Here is a 22932-nt window from a genome sequence, read left to right on the forward strand (position 1 = left end):
AAACAAGCCGGCTGTTACGAAACCAAAAGGTTTCGTAGAAAGACGCTGCTTCCATATCGGGGAATACTGTGGAAAATATGATTGTATCTTAAAAACAGCAGAGGTCAAAAACCTTCTCTGAAAAGGCAGGGACTTAATTTCCCACTAACAGTATGCATTAACTGGAAAAGAGAAGTCTGCAGTGACTTCTAGCGAATGATTTTCTTCATTCTCCTGCTTGTTCCTTATCTACAAGATGCAGTGTGAAGAAGGAAGAGGAAAACATAACTTCTAGCCTGTAGTGATAGGAGAGAGATAAAATCCATATTTATATGAAGGAGGCTGAAAAAGTTCTAATGTGCATTTATTTGACTTGGAAGCTGAACTTTGGTATTTAAATATTAGACTTATTACACAGAGTAGTACCACAACATGATTTCTCTGTCTTCCTCAGTGATACAGTGATATTTTCATGCCGTTATCTGCAAAAGACAGGAAAATCCTTATGAGCAAAAAGACTGGAGATTAGCTAGGTGTCAGACTCAATGTTAAGCACATGTGAATGCTGCAGAAAATTATGCCTTACATGGTGTATTTCATACCAGGTTGTATTTATAGGTGTAGTTTGGAGAGTGAGCAAGTGTGGTATGGGGCTACTTCAAGATACGGTGATCAGTTTGGCAATTCAGATGTTTAAATATTATCAGAGGACAGCGTATGATTTTCAAGATCTCACTCCAGATCTGCAACCTGTACCTTACCTCTCCAGTGATGAAGGGGTAGAAACCCATGATTTCCGGAGGCTTAGTATGGATACAAACAAGGACAATATTACGGACTCTGCAACAGTGGAAACCACAGGACTACTAACTAATCCAGGGATATGCACCAGTGATGATGGTGCACTTTGACCTGTGACACTACAGTACGTGGCACTGAAGTACATAAAAAAATTCTACCATATAAATTTCTATCACATTTGGTACCAAAGTGGAGGTGCTACAGAAATGGCTGGCAGTTTAGAATTTACTGATGAGAAATCAGAAGATTGCAATGATAGAACAATAAGTATCCGGCAAGTAAGGTCCCAAAAAAAGCAACTGACTATTCCAGGCCCTGTGTGCTGATGGCACAGAGGAGCTGAAACTGATGCTGCTACCATGGCATGCACAGAATCAGTGACATCTTAGCTGAATAACTGTAGTGACCAAAGTTCTGGAGCTCATGGGGTCTTCTTTGTTCCCTAAAGATGACTTTTGATCCTAAGTAGCTACGGTTGGGAAAGTCTTATGAGAAGGTGGTGGAGAGGAGTCAGGCCAAGCTCTTCTTTCCATATCAGAATGCAGCACAGGCTGCTCAAGGTAAGTCTCCTACAAAGTATTACTTCCAGGACCCCTGAGCATGTAATTTAGGCATCTTGGGTTAGGGGGTAGTGGTCAGCAGTGGGCATTGTTACCTCAAAATAAGTGTTAATGTGTGAACTCCAGGGCTTCTGCTTTGTAAAAGTGAAAGCCAAGCGGCTTAGGCCCTGAATCAGAACCTAGAAAATCTCCTCAGAGAAGAAAATAATAATAATAATAATAATTGTCTGACTATGAAGTTTTATTACATTTAGTTTATACCATAACATTTTAAATTGCTTGTATGGGAGAAATGCATTTAAAAGAGCAGTTTGTGTTCTTGTCTTTATGGAAAACGCCATTGTCTGTTTTGTTTTCCAAGGTACAGAAACAATAGAGGAGCACCAGTTTTCAGCCATAACAGAGAACTGAGAGAACACCAAGGCAATGTAGATTCACAGAGAAATGCAGAGTGCCCCACACTGGTGTTGCTACAAACCTCCTGTGTGTCCCACGCATTGGGCATTCTCACAGGTAACGTGGAACACAGGTGGGAAAATGCTCCAGGAGGAACTGGAGGGCTTTCATTTGTGCTTTAGCCCAAGGGACCAACCTGTTTTAAGGGAAGACTGACTTCAGTAGGAACAGATTTTCACTGCAGGTGAGATTTCTAAGTTGATTACCGTTTTTTTTTTTTTTTTTTTCTGATTTCAGTCTTGGTACAAACTGCAGAAATAGATGGGATATGAGTCATGCAAAATGATTCAGTAACAATGTTTAAAAATGTTCATGTATTCAAGCCAGGTTTCTACAGCTTTTATAATCTTTATGAAAATTTTCATAAACTGTGAACATCAAATGTGATTGTATGAATTTCACCATTTATTTACTATCGAGCTAATTCAACTTACTTTAGGAAAAACAGAAAAATTGCCATTAACAGCATAAATTCTGCAAGGTATCTTGACAATAAGAAAATTCTGGCTAGAAGTGCAAAAATGTCTTCAGCTGGAATTAAAAAGTAGATGGAAGTAAGACTTAACTGTTATAACAAATATTATAACCCTTACATTTATGCCAGTGAAAGCCATAAAGAGGTGAAGCTAACTCAAACATGAGACTTACACCTGTAGCTTAACTTAGCTCAGCTTGGAAGATGTCTATTAAAAAACTACTAGCTACTGACCTTTAACATACAAGTTAAAGTTACATTGACTTGCATGCCCTGTATATATGAAACTAAATTCATGAAATAATATTATAGAGATATAAAAAGTGCTTACAAAACCATCCTTTAATAAACAAGATTCATATGATTAAGGTTCAAGAATAAAGCCTGTTTTAAATAGAAAGTACTAGGGTATTTAGAAGTTCATTTGGTTTAAAAACCTTACCAATGCCAGGTATGTTTTGTACAGAACACAGAAAACAAATTTAATATATTAAATAATAGTCATATTTAGAAAAGTTTACTAGCTGATGCCTTTCCATTATTAGTGTACAGACTGCAAAGAATACTTTTAAATCTCAAAAACTGAAATAAGAAAAGCTGTTAGGTTATTTTCATAATTGAGAACAAAGGCAGAGAATCTTATGAAACTGTCCAATACCCAACTTCACCCATCCTTGCATATTTAATGAAAAAGTCAAGTTCTGGTTAAATAGATTAGAATTAGTATTAAAATTATTTAAATCCTTCTGTAGTTATAAGTAACACTTGAACTATCTTGTAAAATTTTGGTACATTTGCAGTTATGATTAATTTTTCTGCAGTAGAGTCAACATTTGTGAGCATTCGGGTGTGCAAATACAGATTTTTACACGTGCCATGCTTTGGAAAAAGCATATTCTACAAGAGTCACCCCAGCACTATCAGCAGGGCTTTAAACATGAGGTAATATGTCTGCATAAATTAGGAACACATACAGCTTTGAGAGGTTAGAGAAAGCTTGATAACAGTCATCTCTTTACTGTAGGTTTAGTATAAGCAAGGAATCTTGCAGAAACTGCAGTGCATTAACCAGTCCTCACTGTTTTCAGACTGACCTCTCTGCTGGTGGTTCAAGCATGTACACTTGAAAGAGGAGAAGAAAAGCCAAAACTCTCCTTTTTCAGCTTGTAAAAAAGGGTCCTGGCACAGGAAACCTGTTGGTTTCAAGTGTAAGGGTAGCCAGTAGAATCACTTAATAAGGAAACGTGAACATTGTTTGTTTTATTGAGTTGTCAGAACTTTCAGGTCTATTGTATATTCTCCAAAATATATGGAATGTGGGGTAGTACAGAGAATATTACACAGATCAACTTATTTTTTTAGAATTCAGAGCGGATGAAAATGTTAACATACAAAATTGTTAATTTAATGTAAAAGGAAGGCAAAAATTCTTCAACAGAAACTATACTCTCAGAAGTTCTTGTAAAACATATCATGATAGGACATTTTCAAAGATTTTAAGATTACCTGCGTTTACAAGCAGTGTGGTTCTTTTTTTGTACCTGCCTCATTGTTTTGAGACTACATAGTAAGTATTTATGCTGTGGAATAATCCAAAAAATGGAGAAGTCAAGGATTCTGAGAATGATACCAGAATCATTTCTAAGTTAGCGCTAGGGAACAGTGAAAACATTGTTAACACCAAAGCAAAAGGAAATCCTGAGGAAAAAATATTTTAAAAATACAAATGTTCAGCATTTTATCTTTTTTTTTTTTTTTTTTTCCCCTATATCATTACACTTTTTCGCATTAAAGAAGACAATAACCTGTAGTTTGGGTCTAATACCCTCACTCTGAACACATAAATGACATTATGACTAGAAACCCAAACAATGTAATTCTTAGAAGTGCTATTTAAAATTTGATTCTGCTCATACATTCTTCATTTGTTCTCTTCTCATGAAACTCAAAACAACATCTGTAATTCTGAGCAGAAACAGAAAGAGTTGCTTCTGAGGTAGTTCTGGAAAACAATCTGTTTTTGTTGTTGTTGTTGTTGTTTAATATGCAAGTAGTGGCTAAAAATGGTAAATAGATTCTGCTATGTTCAACTGAGCACAAATTAAATGTCCAATGAACATAAATTATGTAATTCAGTCCCTTCACAGCACCATTAAGAAACTACCAGTAATTTACCAAACACAAATATCAGTCCTTAAAAAAATGTATCTCTCCTTAAGATGACATCTTAACTTGCTGATCTTGTAGTTGGAAGTCAGTCTGCATTTAGTTTATCATACTCAGTCTCTGTTATACAGATCTCAAGGCTACTATTGGACAGAAAAGACAGAATATAAAATAGATAGGGAACTTTGAAGTGCCTCAATTTACTTCTGATGCTTCAGAAAATGTTTTCCTTAATCTGAATGAAGATGCTTCATAATTATGGTTGAAGTCCAGACAAGAATATCTTGGGCAGACAGGACAAAGTATTAGCTCTGTGGATTTTATATAACATATTCTGTCATTTCATATCCAGCATGGCTACCTGAAGGTTAAAAAAAACAAACAAAAATAAACCACTACCACCAACAAAAAAAGCAACAGATTTCATGGTTCATATATTCTCTTTACATTCTTTCAAACGCTTATGACTTCCTGATATGGCTTCCAATAGGAATCTAATCAATCGAGCAGGAAAAAAAAAAAAAAAAAAAAAGAGTACTTAGAGTTTCTTCCCAGGATATATTATTGTCTATATATACATGACTACATTAATACCACCCATATGCATACATAAAATGTATTTCTTAGAAAATTGTCCTGTTAATCTAGATAAGGTACACTAACACATAAGATAGGAAGGGGTGGTTCAAGAGAAGAAGAATGAATTTTATAGGAAAAAAAGATGCATACAAAGATTTCCTGAGCTTAATGTCAAAAACTGTCTTGGATAAGAGTTTTATGTGTGTTCTAAAAGTCACATTATCTTTATACAAAAGAAAGGTTAGCCATGAGGAACTGAGTCTCTCACCTAAGTTAATGGGGCAAGGTAATGACTATTGAAGAGGTTATCTTAGAGGACATGTTTAGAAGTAGTCAAAGGATTTCCTTTTCAACAGATACAGAAATTTAATTAAGATTCCATTAAAAGAACAGATTGATATGAAGCTGGGTGGGGGGAGCATATTTTATAGGCAATCGATGTGCTTAAGGTCCTCATTATCATTAAGGCTCTGTCCCAGCTGTTCCCTCCTCTGCCACTAAGGAGGAGGCTAATGAGGCTGTGTGAAGACAGGCCTGTGTCCTGCAGGAACAGGTGCTTGTAGTGGCCTTAACCAGAAGGCTGTTGTACATCAAGGAGTTAATGACCCACGAAACAGCTGACTTGAGCAGGCACATGCGTGTGCTGTGCTGTACATATCACTTGAATGTTGGATGAACCTACTAATTGCAGAGGAGAAGGCTATACGTGGCTCTTTCTTGGCACCTGGCCTGGCACGTCTCGTCTTATCTTGACGTGAAGCAGCATGTTCATGTATCTTTTCACTTGAGAATAGAAATGATAAATAGAGTTGGTTACTTCCAAGAAAATCCTATAATAGCTCTAAAGACTCCAGTGCTGGCAAATCTCACCACGGATGGTATCTGCGCAGCGGGCTGTGCCCTGACTAAAGGTCCAGCCAATGCTGTACGACTTGAGGTTCCCAGCATCTGAAGGGCTGTAAGGTATCTATGCTATTCCCTTTTACCTTTTAATATCTCCAATAAATGATGTTTTAATCAATACCTAAAATAGTCCAAGTGCCTTTCTTAGTGGGATCCATAACTGACACTTGCTAGCAGTGCAATACAGTACTTGTTTTCTATGTTTTGTGATGTAACTCTAAAGTACAGTGGGTTTTGCCAGATCAGTTGAGTGGAATCCCAAAGGACAGGATTAACTGGAAATGATGGCTATGAAATCAAAGTCTAATGAAAGATGTCAAATAAAGATTAAGATGCTTCTAAAAAGAGCTTCAAATGACTGTCCTGTGAAGTCACTTTTTTATTAATAACATATAGTCATTCTGTGCTTATTGGGACATAAAAAAAATGTCCAATACTGAAGGAAGGTTCTTTTATTTTTAAGAGGTATCAGAAAGTTGTCAGGCTAGACAAGTTAGAAGATAAAGCTTCCACTGTTCAGGCTCTACATACATTGGCTGTTGTAATGTTGAACTTCGGGCTGTACTGTAAAATGTAAATGACCCTTTTTCTGTATCTTTATAGCTGTCTGGATGGTCAGAAGTACATGTCTGTGCTAGCCAATAAATCAGCCATTGAGGATTTTCAAGTTGTGTGTGCTGCTGGTGATGGACGTTTTTGGTATTTAGGTAAGCTTTCTACTCTGTACTCTCCTTAGAAGGTGACTTGTTATGTTAGGGGGAGGACTCTGTATAGGAATTACTGTCATGTGAATGAAAGGGTTCAGATGTTTTTTTCCCCTCCTTCCAAAAGCCAGAGCCTCTGGTAATTCCAAAAGTGATTTGGTTGTTGGCCCCAGTCAAAGGCAATGATCTCCTGTCTGTCATTTAGGAAGGACTTGACAAAATGAAGAAAAACAGTGGACAGTGTGTCTGGTTATAACTGTGGGTCTCCTGGCTTGGGAACTTGCTGCACATGTCAGCACAAGTAAAGCACCTTGGGGAAGCTGTGTCCTGTCTGTTTGGTGCCTGGGTTTAAACACCAAACAGGCAGAACGTTTAGCTGTGATATTTTCTAGCTAGTATTTACATATAGCTACATTATAATAGCTCAAATTGAGTATCGTTTTCTAATCAAAACAGTTTTAGAATATTCTGATAGTAGAAATATTGTAAACAGATAGATTTAGCTGTAATGATGAAATAGATTTCAAAAGATTTACCCTAAATGTAGCTATAGCTGCGCTTCTACTGTCAAGACCACAGATGGACTACTAAAAAAGCTTACTGATTTGTAATTACATTATTGCCCCTTTGAGCAAAAGCCCAGATTTGGGGTCCTGTGAAATATTTTTTTTTTTTTAGATGGGAAACAAACACTATGAAGTTGACCGAAATGCCAAGGAAACTGATAATTAGGATATTCAAATGGAGTCCTTTCTGAACTGGAATCAGAAAACAAAATCCATCTCTGGCTTTGCTGTGGAAAAGATGTCAAACATATATGTCTCTCTGAACAACATACAGAACACAGGATTTTGCAGAAATTTTAAGTCAGATACTCCAGCCCTGCATGCAAGAAGTAACTCATTCTTTGCCTTTAATTTTTAGGAAAGTTGTACACAGTTTTTGCTGCTTATTCCACTTCCATTGGTTTGAACCCACTCTCCTAACAGCTTCTTGCTGTGTGCTTGCATCTGAGGATTTTTTTTTAGTTCTCTATAATCCCCTTCTGGCTTCCTGTCTAGCACTCTTCCTTGTGTTCTACTATTTATATTACAAAAGGGTTTCAATTATTGTACTGTTGCCCACAAAGAATGCTTTGCTGAGCATTAAGTGATACCTTTGTTTTTGTCACAATATGCTAACAATACTAGTAACATATTTTTGGCATAAAACTATCCTTTCTGAGTACGATTAAATCAAGGCTCTATTGTCATATGAGCTTGTCATATCCACCTTGTCAGTGCTTGTCCATAGCCCCTCCTCCAAGGATATTGGCAATGCAAGAACACAAAGTAAGATGACAATACATTTTGTTCACAGTATTACAAGCTATTTCTGAACATATGTTTTCGTACCTGCGGTCCTCATACTTCATCCAATGTAAAGTTTTTACTTTCATTAAGCATCATGGGCCAAGATGGTGCTTTATACAGACAACCTTCCTGTTAAAAACAGAAATTGAACAGATTAAAAATGTGAAATTCAGATGTGTATCATTTGCAAATATGGCACACAAAAAGGTGGCATCAAGCTTCAGAATGTTTGATTTACTTCTCTTTAAGAGATAATTTGTCTTTGTCAGAGTTGCAAGTACCATCCATCATGTCCAAACCTCCAGCATAGCTATGTATACATAGAGGAGTTTGAAAGAATTCTTTCATAAATTGAGCTGTCAGAGGAGGCCATCAAAGTTCCCTTACCACTGTATGTAGATGAGGAGTTCGCTTAAATATCCTTTGCCATTCCCCCCAAAAAAAAGAAAGCAATGTGCTCATTTTAGTTGTAAAGAGTTTGGGCAGATTTATTTATTTTTTCTCTTTAGAGAGAAGGAAGTCTGAAATTTCAAAGAGATTTTTCAAGTTTCATTTCCCAAACCATATTCCCATGGGCAGGTTTTTCTTCTGTTTAGTGTATCATGTTGATAACTCCCACATGCTTAATTTTGAACAGTGTATGATGTTAAATCCACTACATTAAATGCTAAAAAATTAAGCTGCTAAATATATGCATTTAACCTAAAGAGGTCTTAATATATGTAACAATAGTAATATTTTGCATGTAGACCATTATTCGTAAAACATTTAAATTACATCCTCGGTAGTTGACTTACTGTTTTGATGGATGAGGTGTACCCATAGTTGGTTCTGCCTTTTATTTCCCATAATATAAACTTTGCTTCATCATTTCTAGCAAAAATCGCCATCATATCTGTAGAACAAGGAATGTGATATCTCAGTAGAACAGCATAAGCACACAAACAGCCTTGGTATTCGTAACTGTGCATGGATCAGGGAGCATGTAGAGCTGCTGCTGCTGCAGAGGATCAGACAGGTAGGCAGTGTGTTGACAAGATGCTTTACTCTAAGATGTCCTAAGGCATCTTGGAATTACAATACTGATGTGGTGCAACAGTACCCACCAGCTTCTTGTACTATGTACAAAAAGGAGCATAAAGATTTGATAATACTACTGTTGCCATTGGACCTGGATAGTTTCTGCAGCCCATACACAACATTGGTGGAAGAAGTCTTCCTCGTGCCTCAGAACTTATCAGCAGTTTACTTACAAGGAAATAACAGGTTGGAAATGCTCTTGATTTTAAGTTCCATTAGGCAACCATATTCACCCCAGTCATACCAGGCTATCTGAAAAGGGAGGAGTTGTACTCGTACATTGAGTATTGCACTACACTTCTCTCTTTTTTACATGCAGCCCAACTAGAATGAAATCTGTAACTCTCACCTGGTCCTTAACTGTTGGGTGCCACATAAATTTCCTGATTAAAGGGAAAAAAATCAACAATCATTTTGTTAAACCTCTTATTTTATTTTGATACAACATAGTGTCAATGATGTTGATAGAAAGAATTCAACCTGCCAATCCCTATGACATAAAAACAAAAGCAGCAAGTCTGTCTTTTTACTATACAGCTTAAGCTTCCTTATGTTTTAAGAAGTTTACTCAAAGATGACCATAGGTTCTAAAGATTTGTAGCCAACAACTGATATCAGCATTACCCAGAACACGTAACTAAAAATTTAGATAACAGAAAAATTGCAGCCCCCTGTTTCTTTACTTTGTCGTTTCTTTATTTTTTTGTTTAACAGCACATTGGGTGAAGTTTTCAAGTATAACAGCCTGTTTGTATCAAGTACAAATGCTTATTCAGCTATTTCAGATAGTAATCCAAGTAAAGAAAAAAAAATATCTCAATAGTTTTCTGCATTGGTTCAATCAGGCCACTGTCATAGTAGAGAATACCTAGAAAACTAGTTCACTTGAAGTTCATAAATACTGGCTCTGTACTGTAACAGAAAAGAAAAAGCCAGTAGAAACATTGATATCAGAACAGTCCCATTTTGTATCAAGTAAATACAGTTTTAATACAGTAAAATACAGCACTTTGCTTTCATATGACAATGTGTCCAAAATGGCTAGTCTTCTTTGGATTGTTAATTCAGTGATTTACCCAGGTATTTTGTAAGTAGTGAAATTATGTCTTTCTACACAGATTACACCTGAAGCCCTAAAAACAAAGAAAATATGATATTCATAAATTAGCTTCATTTAACATGTACACACTGCACAAGCATGTAAATTATTTTTCATTTTTCTATGCTATAATTACCATTTTTTGTACAACAATTTTTCATCTATTATTTTGGTATTATGAATTCCATTCACAAAAACAAACAAAAAACACTTCCAATAATTTTAGTGTTACCGAATTATTTTATTAAGAATTAAATCTCACATCCATCTAACCCTCCATATCAGCAAGTAAAAACTGCAGTAGCTCCATCCATACTAGCAAAGCTAGAATTGATGTTACAACAGACTTTTTTCAAACCTCAGATTAGGAACTCTAGAAAGCTGTTAAATATACAGCTATATATACACCTATATACATCATCCCGCATATGTCTAAATATTGGTCTTCTCCAGAAACTCTGCTTCAATTCTGAATAACAAGCAAACATGGCTCCAGTTTGTTGTTACTTAAACCCTCAGAACAGAGTTCCTGAAGCTTCCACTTCTGGACTACTTAACAAACTACTTTTTTTTTGTTGTTGTTGAAAATATACTTTTTCTTCAATTATTCTTTGTGATAAGGTTTTTTTAAAGATATGAAGTTTTAAAGAAAATACAAAAAAAAGCTGGCTTGTTGGGATGAACTAGCTTTAATTTAATTCTAAAGGTAAAAGATATCTACAGGATACGCTTTTACTTTGCTAAGCTTTTTGATACGTGAGAAATCCCTGTACAAGAATGAAGTTTGAACTGATAGTACTGTACTTCTCATCACAAATGTAAACAGTTCAGAGGGTTATAGGAAAATAACACTTCTTAAAATTATTTTTAAATTTGCAGACAACTCATACTGTGAAATGCAGAAGGGTCAAGTTTGGGGGGGAGACTGATCACTGTTAGGAGAGAGGTGGGCTTACTACTGAACCCTTTAGCATGTTCAGTGCAGCCTGGAATTAGGCAGATGGAAATAAGCAGAATTACAGAGATCTTATACAGTTTCACTCTTTGTAAACTTGTAAACTTGGGCTTGTATTGAGGTAAGATGAGAGGCATAAGACAACCTGCCATGGCACTGAATCTTGAATCTTTCGGTCAGAGACTGTTGACTCAGGCAGCCCTTAAACACAGTACCTATCTGGGCACTCCTACTGTAGCTTTCCATAAAGAAATCAATTCCAGAAAATCATCAGTCCCTGAAAACAGTCCTGAAGACACCTGATTGTACTTTCCATCTGTGATTTCAGAGTCTGAAATGGCAAGGCTTGTTCACTAGTATTTTTAGCACTCCTTGAAGGAGAATACTAAGAGTTGAATTGGCAGCTTGATTGAAAACTTTGAAAGCTCAACTGTTTCTGACAAAGGAATAATCAGGCTACTTTGGGCTTTGATGCAGAGCGTAGTGATGATATCATCGGATGCACATAGGGTTTTTTAAGGCTCTATACTTCAATATATTAATGGCAAGACCTTTGTCCTTGAATCCTCTCTTGAAATCAACTGCTTGAAATCTATAACTTACCAAGAAGCAATCCATTTTGACTGATTTGGGTGGAGGAAAAAACTGGTGGAATAGCAGATACACACAGACATTTTAAAAATCCTGTCACCATTGCAGGTAAGAGCTCGTACTGAAAGAGAAACTGAGCAGCATGCTGTGGGGAGGGAACAGGGAGGAGGAAGTCTGAAGTAAGCAAACATCTTTAAAGGAAGGGCTCAACCATGGATTTACATCACAGAAGCGACTAGGGAAGTCATATGTCTGAAAGCAACCAAATTCAACTGCATGGGGGTGCTTGAGCAAAACATAAGCACAATTATCTCAAAAAACACTAGTAATTTCTGCTTATAAAGTTGGCTTGATAAATTTACTAATCTGATTTTAAAGGATGCAGGAATGTGTGTGCTAACTCTGGGCATCCAGTCCCTTACACTTTCTCCCCAAGTGAGAAATTGCAACTTGCTCCCCAAGTTCAGGTTGCATGAAGCAGCCTGAAAATGTTGGATTTCTCTGCATCACTGTTGCTATCAATGGCATAGGTGATTACCACTGTAGCTAAAGATAAATACAGTATTCTCTGCTGAGACTTGTCCTCATTGGAAATGGGGATGGAAGATGCAGGGGCTTGCCAGTGATGGACTTACTGATAGCTTTGAGATTGCTTCATTCATTGGCAGTGAGTTCCCTGTGAGTCTTGGTAGCAGAATCCAGAAATGTACAGAACAGCTTGCCAAAGTATACATTTCATGCTAATTGTTGAAGAAGGTTTTAAAATAATCTGGTATCCTAAATTAATGGTGGGCTTCCTCAACAGAATGAAGCAGTGTCTGGTGATTCCAGGTAAAGAAGTATCTGGCTGTATCCTGGCATAAGAATTCCAAAGCCAGTGAATTGCAGCACTGCTGCTTCAAAGATGAAGTCAAAGAAAGGCCTTCACCTCACAGTAATTTAGCCATTGTGTACTGGGGAAAACCATACCTTTCTAATTCCTATAGCATAGCTCATAGAACACCTAAGCCTGGGATTAAATTAGATCAATTTTCTTGTGCGAACTTGCAAGTATTATGAAAATGTTTCTTTTGTCAAAATACAAGAAACAAACCAATTTCTTAGGCCTCGCATTGTAAAACTTTTTCTTCACTCAGCAGATCATTTTTGTGATCCTTAATCCTTCCCCAGTTTAGTACATTCCTTCTGAACAGTGAGTATCAGAACTGGACACAACTGTATTAGTCTCAGCTTTATCAATGCTATGCACCAATGCAAATCGATCGTTTCAGTTCTTCTTCATATTCTCTGTCTTACACATACTGCCTTATACAAGCCTGCTGGATCCTTTGCCAGAGCACTGTATTAAGGTTGCATGTTGAGGTGCTTATTGTAACAGTAGCTGAAGTCATCTCCTTCAAAGAATGGTTTGGCTCCATCACATGCCATACTCATTAATCTCCTGTATGTATTTGTAGGAAGAACAGCTCATAGTTTGTATATGAAATGTAAGGTTTAAAGTCTGGAAAGACTGTACAATACTTATAAAAAGGCCTATCAAATGAGAGAAGACTTTTTTACCTTTCGGTAGGCTACCAGTTTGTCATTTATTCATTCACATACAAAAGACAGCAGCATTTTGCTTTGTCAAAGAGGTATTTGCATTTCTACAAACAAGGTGGTTAGTAGTCTGGAAGAAGGTCAGAACTATCTCTTGGGTAACCTGAGTGTCAATAACACTTTTAGAAATGGAGAAAAGATTTGAATAAACCTGTATGCAAGTCCAGAACAAAAATGAAGATAAGAGAATTAGGATTGGTCTCCAATTCAAGATCCTCATCAGTGAATATAACCTAGGGAGGTAGGTTTGTTTAACAGCTCTGTCTGCAACCAGGAATATATAAATGTTGAAAACCATGTCAGCTGGAACATAAGTGGCTCAGTCACTATCCCTGGAGCAAGAAATGTGCAGATTTAGAACTTAGTAGCATGGTTTAGTGGTGGACTTTAGTACTAGGTTAAAGATTGGAATAGATGGTCTTAGAGGTTTCTTCTGACCTGAATGATTCTCTGATTCTGTGATAAACAGTGAAAAGAAAATTTGGGATGAATCTATGCCTTAGGTACAATGTGCAGTTTTTCTGTCAACAGGACACTTACAAGCTCCTTGTAACAGGATTTTACGTTTTCTAAGTATTTCATTTGCTTTCGCTATTTGTCTCATGTCCATTTATATGCAAGTGGGCTGCATATATTCCTTCCTGAAGTATTTAAGCAAAAAGCAGTATTTGCCCATTAGGTATATTAACATTGTTATTTAATTCATGTAATAACTGTCAGGGTAGCTAGTGTAGTCCTGATGACACTTTTAATTCCTACTTATCAAAACTACATTATCAACTTTACACCCACTGTATAAATTTTCTGATGCTCACTACTACATCTGACACTGATGCCTTTGTATAAATGAATTCCAAAGTATAGTCAGTTTGATAGTAAAATGTAAATGTCTAAAAAAATAAAGAATAAAAATAATTAATAAAAATTTTTAGCCACGGCGATGCTTTATAAAGTAATGAGATAAAGGATATCTTCATGATACCTGGAGAACCTGAAAAAATGTCCAGTTCTATTTCTGCAATTTACTTTTTATGGGTCTTTCACAGTACCAATGATAAATGAGAGGCTGAATCTTTTCCCTGTTCTTGTGGTTCTGACTTGCCTAAACATTTTATCTGGGATTCATCTACCCTAAATCAGATACCTAAACTACAGATGGATCCATGTCACAAAACAGGAGCTTTCGTGTAGTTAAGACAATTTTCCTAGCACAAAGGACTAAGCCTTGAACCTCTCAGTACTTTTACAATCTTCAGATTCCTTTGGAAAAGACACTCCAAAGGTCTACTGTTAACCTAAGCAATGCTGTTATTTCCTGAAACATATGAAAATAAAAGCAGTGTCAGGCCTGTAATGTGTGTTCAAGGACTGCACAACTCAGCACCCTCATTCCCATCTCTTGTCTTTTCCTTGCTTCTGCACACAGATGCTTATGATTTGTCACAATTTCTCTTGATGGCAGGTCAGGCCCCTAGCCTTCCAGAGGTGTACTAACAGCCACGGTGCCATCGGAAGCTATCAGAGACCAAAAAGTCACTTTATCTCTCATGTCAAGATAGAAGGCATTTGAATCCATGCTGTGCTGAAAAGCTGCAATTGAGCAAGCAGTTTTAGAGCTAAATGTAGGCCCAAACATTTCAATGACCAAAGGATAGATTTGGTGGTATATTCTAGAACCATCAATTAATAACAAACATACATATGATACATAGATACAAGAATCACATTTTGAAGAAGGAAGGCAAACTCTTTCATTTGCTTTTCAGGACTATAAAGTTCAATGTAGCATTTCAATTCTAGCAGTCTTACCATATATCATCTCATGTGAGAAAGGGGGATAGCAGTGTAAAAACTTACCGTTGAAATGACTGAAAGAAATTGAGGTACACGAATAATGTCATACTCTTAGAAGAATTGCACCAACAGTGGTACAAAAACATTTCTTAACTCTCTTCTGATTTCTAGAAGGTAGACACTGAAATCAAAAACTGGGAGAAAAATATTAAAAAATTGCCTGTTATTGGACTTTAATTTCTAAGCTTAAAAAACACATATATTCTGTATCTCAGTGATGTCTGGAAACTGTACATATCTGGAAGATCTTACTGAGAAGAGAGTATTTGGACTTAAAAATGAATGGTTGTATTGAATACCTCTGCGGAATAATACAGCTTTCACCATTACCAAAAACACCTCCCCCACCTTCCTCTTAACCTCCACTGAACTACTTGGAACATGTAGAAGAAAAGAGGTTAACAAGAGCTAACATGAAACCACGTTGCAGATGATGATCAGGGCCACTGATGAATTCAGAAGACTTGTGTGAGTAAGTCATAAGAGAAAACGTGTCTTAAAAGAGAGAACCTACTTGTAGGAATAGTCTGACTGTAAATCTTGCAGAATTATGCATAAAATGGAATCATAGAAGCATAGAATATTCCAAGTTGGAAGGGACCCATAAGGATCATCAAGTCCAACTCCTTACACCATGCAGGTCTACCCAAAAGTTTAGACCACGTGACTAAGTGCACAGTCCAAACGCTTCTTCAATTCAGACAGGCTTGGTGCAGTGACTACTCCACTGGGGAGCCTGTTCCAGTGCGCAATCACCCTCTTGGTGAAAAATCTCCTCCTGATATCTAGTCTGAACTTCCCCTGCCTCAGCTTCATCCCGCTCCCGCGGGTCCTATCACTGGTGTTTATGGAGAATAGGTCACCCGCCTCTCCACACCCCCTCGCGAGGAAGTTGTAGACTGCGATTGAGGTCTCCTCTCAGCCTCCTCTTCTCTAGGCTGAACAGGCCCAGTGACCTCAGCTGCTCTTCATACGTCAGTAAATCATGCATGACAACAGAAATAGTCTTGAACGTTGGGAATTTCTAAGTCTTTGGGAAGAATTCTTTCTCACTCTCTCGGTGTGCGTATGTATACATCCCTGATGCAGTCATTCTAAGCACTGAAAGCAGAAAGTGTTAGTATGCTTGGTAGGCAACTCTTTACAGAATCAGATAAAGACAACAAATCATATTATCTAATTCTATATCCTCATGTTTACATGCTTCACTTGCCAATTACCAGTGCATTCCATGGAATTATTGATGAATTCTATTAATCCAGTAATTAATGGGTTCCCTGAAGAGATCAACAATCTGTATGATCCTACTCATGTTAGGGAGATAGCACACAGCCCCTTTATTAGAATATACAAATGAATAGTATGCATATAGCTGTAGTAGCTATAATATATCCAGTCTGGAGAGAATTTGAAACTTGGAGGTAACAGAATAATGCAAATTAATTAAGACAGAAAAACGATGCTTTGTTATTTTTCAGTGAACAGTAGCTGTACACCTTTCCAAAATTACTTCCCTAACTTTAGGTAGCCACCACAATAATATAGCTAGGTCATGAAATATGTAGGATAATAACAGATCTGATGGGGTGCAAAAGGCCAACGTTGCTGAAGGAGGTTACTTGTTCAAAGACCAAGGCCCAAGCAGGTTTGTTTTGCCACAGCAGGATACAGCAGCGCTGACAGAAACTTAAAAAACGAAAAATTAAATTCAGTATAAAGCGGAGTATAAGCTTTGTATCTTTTGTTTTCTGGAGAAAATGCAATACAGGACAGGACCATTTCCTATTCCTATGAACTGTTTGAGTTTCCTAGGAAGCTGCTGCTGACTTTCAATGGAGACTTAAGAAGCCTAAGAGCCTCTCACTGAGTCTTTAGTAAATACTTATTGAAACTAGGAGTCTGTCCAAGGCCCCCAAAGTAAAAAATGCCAGCAGCTCAGTTAGGACAGGTTTTGTTTCTTTTTCTCTCTGAGTTTGAAATTTCAGATGGTGATAATCACCCTGTCCAGTCTGGCTAGAATTTGAATTAGTCTGCGGGCTCAGTGGTCTCAAGGGGGATGCTGGATTACTGGAAACACGTTGTTACACCCCAAACTTACTTTAGTGTTGTTCTGTCCGCAGATGTATCAACTTCCAGACTTATCACAATAAATGAAATAATTCAAAAGGCAAAAATGATGCAAATTCTGTTCTTGTTGGCATGAATGCAAGTGCCACCAGATTCAATAAAAGATGTTCGTGCAAAACAACCATGTGTGTGTGAGAAGATTCAGATGAATCAATAGACTCGGTTCCTTATTTGGAGAAAAAAATATTTAATTCATAAAACAATTTTATTTTCTTGATTATTCTGTACTTCTGTTGTGTAACAAACCAGCAGTTAGTAAGATAAAAAAGAAGTAATAGCAGAACACACATAATTAAGAAACAATTACTGGAATTGCCAGAATGCATATATTCCCATTTCACGGGGTGGGGCAGGGAATTATTTCAGCTCTGCTGTGACAATTACGATGGAAAAAAACATCTCTGATTACAGGAACTTTTTGCATGGCGCGTTGCTATGTTGCCATCTAGCGATGAAATAGACACATACAACTGATAAAGATGGAGGGAGAGCACACCAAACCCATGGAACAAGTGTTTAACACCGCCGTTAAAAGTGCTACTCGTTTCTTGCAGCATCACACAGCATTACTTATACGCTGACAGTAGACTCTTTAAAAAGGATGGTACAATAACAAAATAATAGTGAGTGTACTGGTGTTCAGAGAGTATATAAAACAAGACTAAGCTAAGAGACAGATGGCAAATCTGTTCCCTGCAGCAGGAAACGGCTGCAGTTGAGAATCCCTTGTAAAATATAAGCCCGGAGTCATTCTCATTACTGCGTGAACAAATTCACCTGTGATGTTATTTGGATTAGGATCACTGACGGTCTATGCAGGATAAAACTGGTGACAAATACGTTTGCTAAATATAACTCCTGGTACATTCACATTACTATTATTTACTCATTTTATCTATTTTATTTTTATTTTTTATCTATTTGTTATGAACTCAATCAAATAAAAACTCTGATTTTTTCTCACTGCTAACCTGTTGTGTTTTCACAGCAAACTGCAAAGTGTGGTGAATACTATGTGCTCATGGAAAGGAAAAGAAGTAATTTTCCTAAAATGCAGTAAGCAGTAAGAAAAATAGAGCAACTGACAGAACGAGAGTCCTCATATTAGAATTGGTGGCCCAAAATAGGGGAAAAAAACAGTGCAGAAGAGTTTCATCAGGGGCTCAAGCACAGAAAAGATAGGAATTGGAGGGGATATCACTGCCTCAGGAAGCTCTTCAAAGGTAATTGGTCTGAATACATGAATTGCCTTTTTGTGGATGTCCGTACTTAAAGTCTTATCATAATCTCTTTATTTATTTCCAAGAAAAAAAAAAAAATGATGTAGTTGCTTGTAAAAAGAAACCTCTTCAATCATTCCTTGGAATCCTATATAATGTTTGTAAGAAACTGCTATAAATGTCACCTGATGGTGGATGCTGTAGCACAAGGAGGCACTGGGATCCCTTTCATTTTTCCTTCACCTTCCAACCACTTTCTTGCTATCCTATTTTCTATACAGAACATGCAAACCACTGCTCAAAGCATGACTAAGAGGAGGATTAATACTATGGGAATTATTTTATCACATATGTTTAGAAACATGTTGCTGTTACAATTACCATTTCCATTGCCCTACTATAGCTCAACAAGAGTATAGCTAAGTATTGATTCTTGCTGGAAGCCTGACAGAAAACGTGGAACCCTTCAGCAAACAGGTGAAAGGAAATGTCTATGATGCTTTGCACAAACACCCAGACTCAATCCTAAAGAAGTGTTGTAGTTTAACCCAGTAGGCAACTAAGCGCCCCTCAGCCATTTGCTCAGTCTCCACATAAAGTGGGATGGGTGAGAGAATCAAAAAAGGTAAAAGTGTGAGAACTCATGGGTTGAGATACAGAAAGTTTAATAGAAAAGAGGGAAAAATAAATCAAACAAACATGAAGCCAGGTGGGGATTGGTCTGTTCTCCCACGTGCCTGGTGATAGGGCAAGGGGGAATTGGCTGAAGGGGAGGCTTAGGTTGGGTATTAGGAAGGACTTCTTCACCAAAAGAATTGTTAGGCATTCGAATAGGCTGCCCAGGGAAGTGGCCAAGTCACCATCCCTGGAGGTCTTTAAAAGACATTTAGATGTACAGCTGAGCGATATGGCTTAGTGGAGGACTTGTTAGTGTTAGGTCAGAGGTTGGACTTGGTGATTTTGGAGGTCTCTTCCAACCTAGAGGATTCTGTGATTCTGTGAATGACATTCTACCTGAGCTACCTTTCTTCTTTTTGTGCCTGAAATATCAGCAGAGGAAGTAAAAATGTGCAAACCTCTGACAGAGAAGCCTAGAGAAGGATGAGTAACAATATCTGGCCAAGGCTTTTTCATAAATGAAGATGAGGTGTTTGACACAATAGCTCACTCTGGTTCTCAAGTTCCAGGAATGGCCTGCCCGAAGGGGGGGACATTGAACTTTGAACTGATACCTACAACTTAAGACCATTCATTATAGTAAAAAATTCAGGTGATTTTTGATCCAGTCTTGCTGGACCTTGGGTTTCTATACATATACCTATACCTATACCTATCCTTGGGCTTCTATACATACCAAGTGAAAAAATGACATGCAGCAAGATTTTCAGGACTGAAAGGCACTTACTTATGTTTAACTACTATGGTGAATGAAACAAAGGGCAGATAACATGCTTAACATAACAAGTTGCCTTTTTAAGAAATGGAAAAATGGCAAAATTATTACTGAAGCACAATGTTATCCTGAAGTAGAAAGAAGAATCCCTGACATGGCCACAGTCAGCCATACTTTATATTTTGAGGAGCCACAGGATGATCTTGTTGCTGCACAAGCACTGGAAGTTTTATGACTGGTTGTCACAAAACAGCTGGCATGCTGCAAGTTTACATCCCGCAGTTCAAATCCTGCAGTTTGTTATTCATCTACTCAAATCAAAATGCCAAGTCTTGCAATCTGTCCTTAGAATAGGGCAAGCTGAGTAATCACACAGCTGCTTTCTCAGAGCTGGATGAGCAGAAGAACTTGGACAGAATATAGGCTTGCTTCCACAGCTGTGAAGTTCAACCATTTCTAGCAGGCAGCACATCACTTATGCTGCAGCTACCTGAATTCAGTTTGTTAGCAAGGACACTTTTTTTTTTTTAAAAAAAAAGTTTCTGTATTTCCTCATATGATCACAATCTCTTTCACAGTCAAACAAAAAGGGGGAGAGGTAGGAAATAATTTATCTTGTAATCTCTTTATGTTAAATTTGGCAGATGTGAAATAAGTAATTTTAGAAACTAGATATTAGTTTACTGTACCAATGGAATGCTTAATCATATTCATTGTGTGACACACATTTAAAAAATCTCAAGCAAGCACTCAAATTCAAAGAAATGAATAATAAATTAGCCAAAATCTGCCACTAATCAGCTTGAATTTGTGTAAAAATTGCACTTGATAAAAATGAAAAAAAATTAAAGACCTAGATTAAGATGTAAGGCCAAAGAACGCATTCAAACTTAAATTTACCTTGTGCTTAAATTAAATTTACCTTGTGCGAACTTAAATTTACCATTAGGAAGAGTAGATTCTGCAAAAAACAATAAAGTATACAATACTTTATCATTTTAAAGCTTTCTATTGGATAAAATTATTTTAGAAAGTTTAAATCAATCTGTTTGTATGAGGTATGTACATAGTGTCTAAAATGTTATATGGCGTTTAGCATACTGGCTTTGGTTGTTCCACTGCATAAATACTTTACTATTTAAAGAGAGACATCTGAGTTTGCTGATGGTTCTCATTTAAAAACATACTCTAAGCATCTTTCATAGACTTTTCCATAACGTAACTTCTCTCTTACCACAGACACGTACTGTTTTTAGAGAAAGCTTGTCTTCTGCTGAAGTTCATCCTATTTGAGGTTATCAGATTAAAAAGATTGCAAGGAATGATACCTGCTGTTTCAGAGTGCATTGTGGAGGCCCTGTGTTGTGCGCTGTGTATCAGAACACTCCCCTTTCCAATACGGGAGACATGTCTATCTTTGTAACGACATGACCGGGAGCAAAGTGCTACTTGCATTAGAAACAGAGCCTCTGAGTCTTCTGAACTCTTGCTTGAATGGTTAGGGTCCAAGGGCTGAGACTTGGGGAGAGGCAAGGAAACTGCTGTTTCTTTGATGGCAGAAATACAATAGAATTAGGACTGCATGAAATCAAACCCCACTAAACATCCTGGATGAAATGTTATTTCCCATGAAGCCATGAAGCAATGCTAAGACATTTCACTGCCTTCAAAAGAGGTCAAGAATTCTTTCATCAGTTTAAGAAAAAACAAACAAACAAACAAAAAAAACAACCAACCAAACAAAAAAACTGTAGACAAGGATCAAAGTTCATAATATGGAAACACTGATTATATATTAATTTATTATAACGCGTTATTAATTACTTGAGTAAAATGTTATGAATCTACCAATTATCTTCACATTTACAGAAAAAAGTCCAGATGAGAGACACAAGTAGCTCTAATTAGTGTGACTGATATATGTATAAGAAGAAAAAAGTGTGATGAACAGTTCTCTCAGGATAAGAGAGAGGGTAAGAGAGATTGCTGCTATTGCTGTGTTTGACTTCTTGTCAATCACATTTTGTTTACATTTAGAAATTGTACTCGGTACATTCCTTCTGGCAAAAGAAAACAAAAATAGTAATCAAGTGCTCCTTTTTGGCTTTGACAGCAAGCAAATGATGCTTTGCATTACTCAGGAATTACCAGAGGGGTTCAAAAACTGAAAAGAAAGCTATTGCTGTTTATTTCTACTATGTTTACAGAAACAGAACTTTTATACTTATTTCGTAAGCAAGTATATGCCATTTAAAATACTCCTGACTAGCATTATAGGTTTTTTTTCGTCGTATATAAATAAAGGAAACCAAAATCCCCCTGCTTTCATGTTCTATAACTTTCAGACCTGTTGGACACACATCCTCCCAAGTCTGTATCTTTAGGTGAATAAAACCCCCTTCTCTTTGTAGTCTATTGCTCATTAGCTGCCTTCTGCAATTCTGTCTTGAAACGCTGATTGACCCCGGGGCAATGGCGAGCTGCATATTTGAGCAAAGCCACATCAGAATCCACACATCAGTATCCTTCATTTTTAGGCCTGTACTAAGTATGAAAGCTTCTCTTTTCCCCTTCCATAAATTGTAATTCAATATAGAAAAAAAAAAAACAGTTTTCAATTAATTGCACGTATGGGTGAACACAGAAACATGTATTTCTACACTATCCAATATCATCCAAAATTCACAACTTCTAAACGGACACATCTTTCATTTCTTCAAACAGTTCATTAAAAATACTATCCCTGTTAGTAAATATTAGTATATTTCCAAAAATATTCACATAGAAAAAAAACCTACCTGTTTATTTGTGAAGCTGTCGTCACACACCATGTGAAGCAATTAGAATGATAAGAAGTAGGCAAATACTGCCCTTTATCCTCAAAGTCTTGAAGACACCGGCATGTTTTTCTTGATATACTGTCCTCCTAGTGCTATGGGTTTATGTTTCTCTTATAGTGATATATGCATCTCTACAGTGCTCTGTTACTTAGAGAAGTTTTGATTGATGAATAGACTAACTGAATTCAGTGAGACTATG

General features: G+C 37.0%; 1 protein-coding gene and 1 long non-coding RNA gene across 4 annotated transcripts in view; one reads left to right on the top strand and one right to left on the bottom strand.

Moving 5' to 3' along the window:
• Nucleotides 1-22932, top strand: part of ADSS2 (adenylosuccinate synthase 2) — a 66869-nt gene that overhangs the window by 1279 nt on the left and 42658 nt on the right. The window lies entirely within an intron of this gene.
• The window catches only part of LOC118164276, a 30342-nt gene continuing 7737 nt past the window's right edge, over nt 328-22932 (bottom strand). For 2 of the 3 annotated variants that reach the window (XR_004749403.1, XR_004749402.1), the window contains exons 2-4: nt 8773-8870; nt 8018-8104; nt 328-461 (exon numbers count right to left, since the gene is read on the bottom strand). This is a non-coding gene — a long non-coding RNA (uncharacterized LOC118164276). Of the gene's footprint in view, nt 462-8017; nt 8105-8772; nt 8871-9404; nt 9431-22932 lie in introns of those variants that run through there. The other variant, XR_004749404.1, reaches the window with a different exon arrangement.

This window comes from Oxyura jamaicensis, chromosome 3 (genome assembly GCF_011077185.1).
Source record: "Oxyura jamaicensis isolate SHBP4307 breed ruddy duck chromosome 3, BPBGC_Ojam_1.0, whole genome shotgun sequence".
In the NCBI taxonomy this organism is placed as follows: domain Eukaryota; kingdom Metazoa; phylum Chordata; class Aves; order Anseriformes; family Anatidae; genus Oxyura; species Oxyura jamaicensis.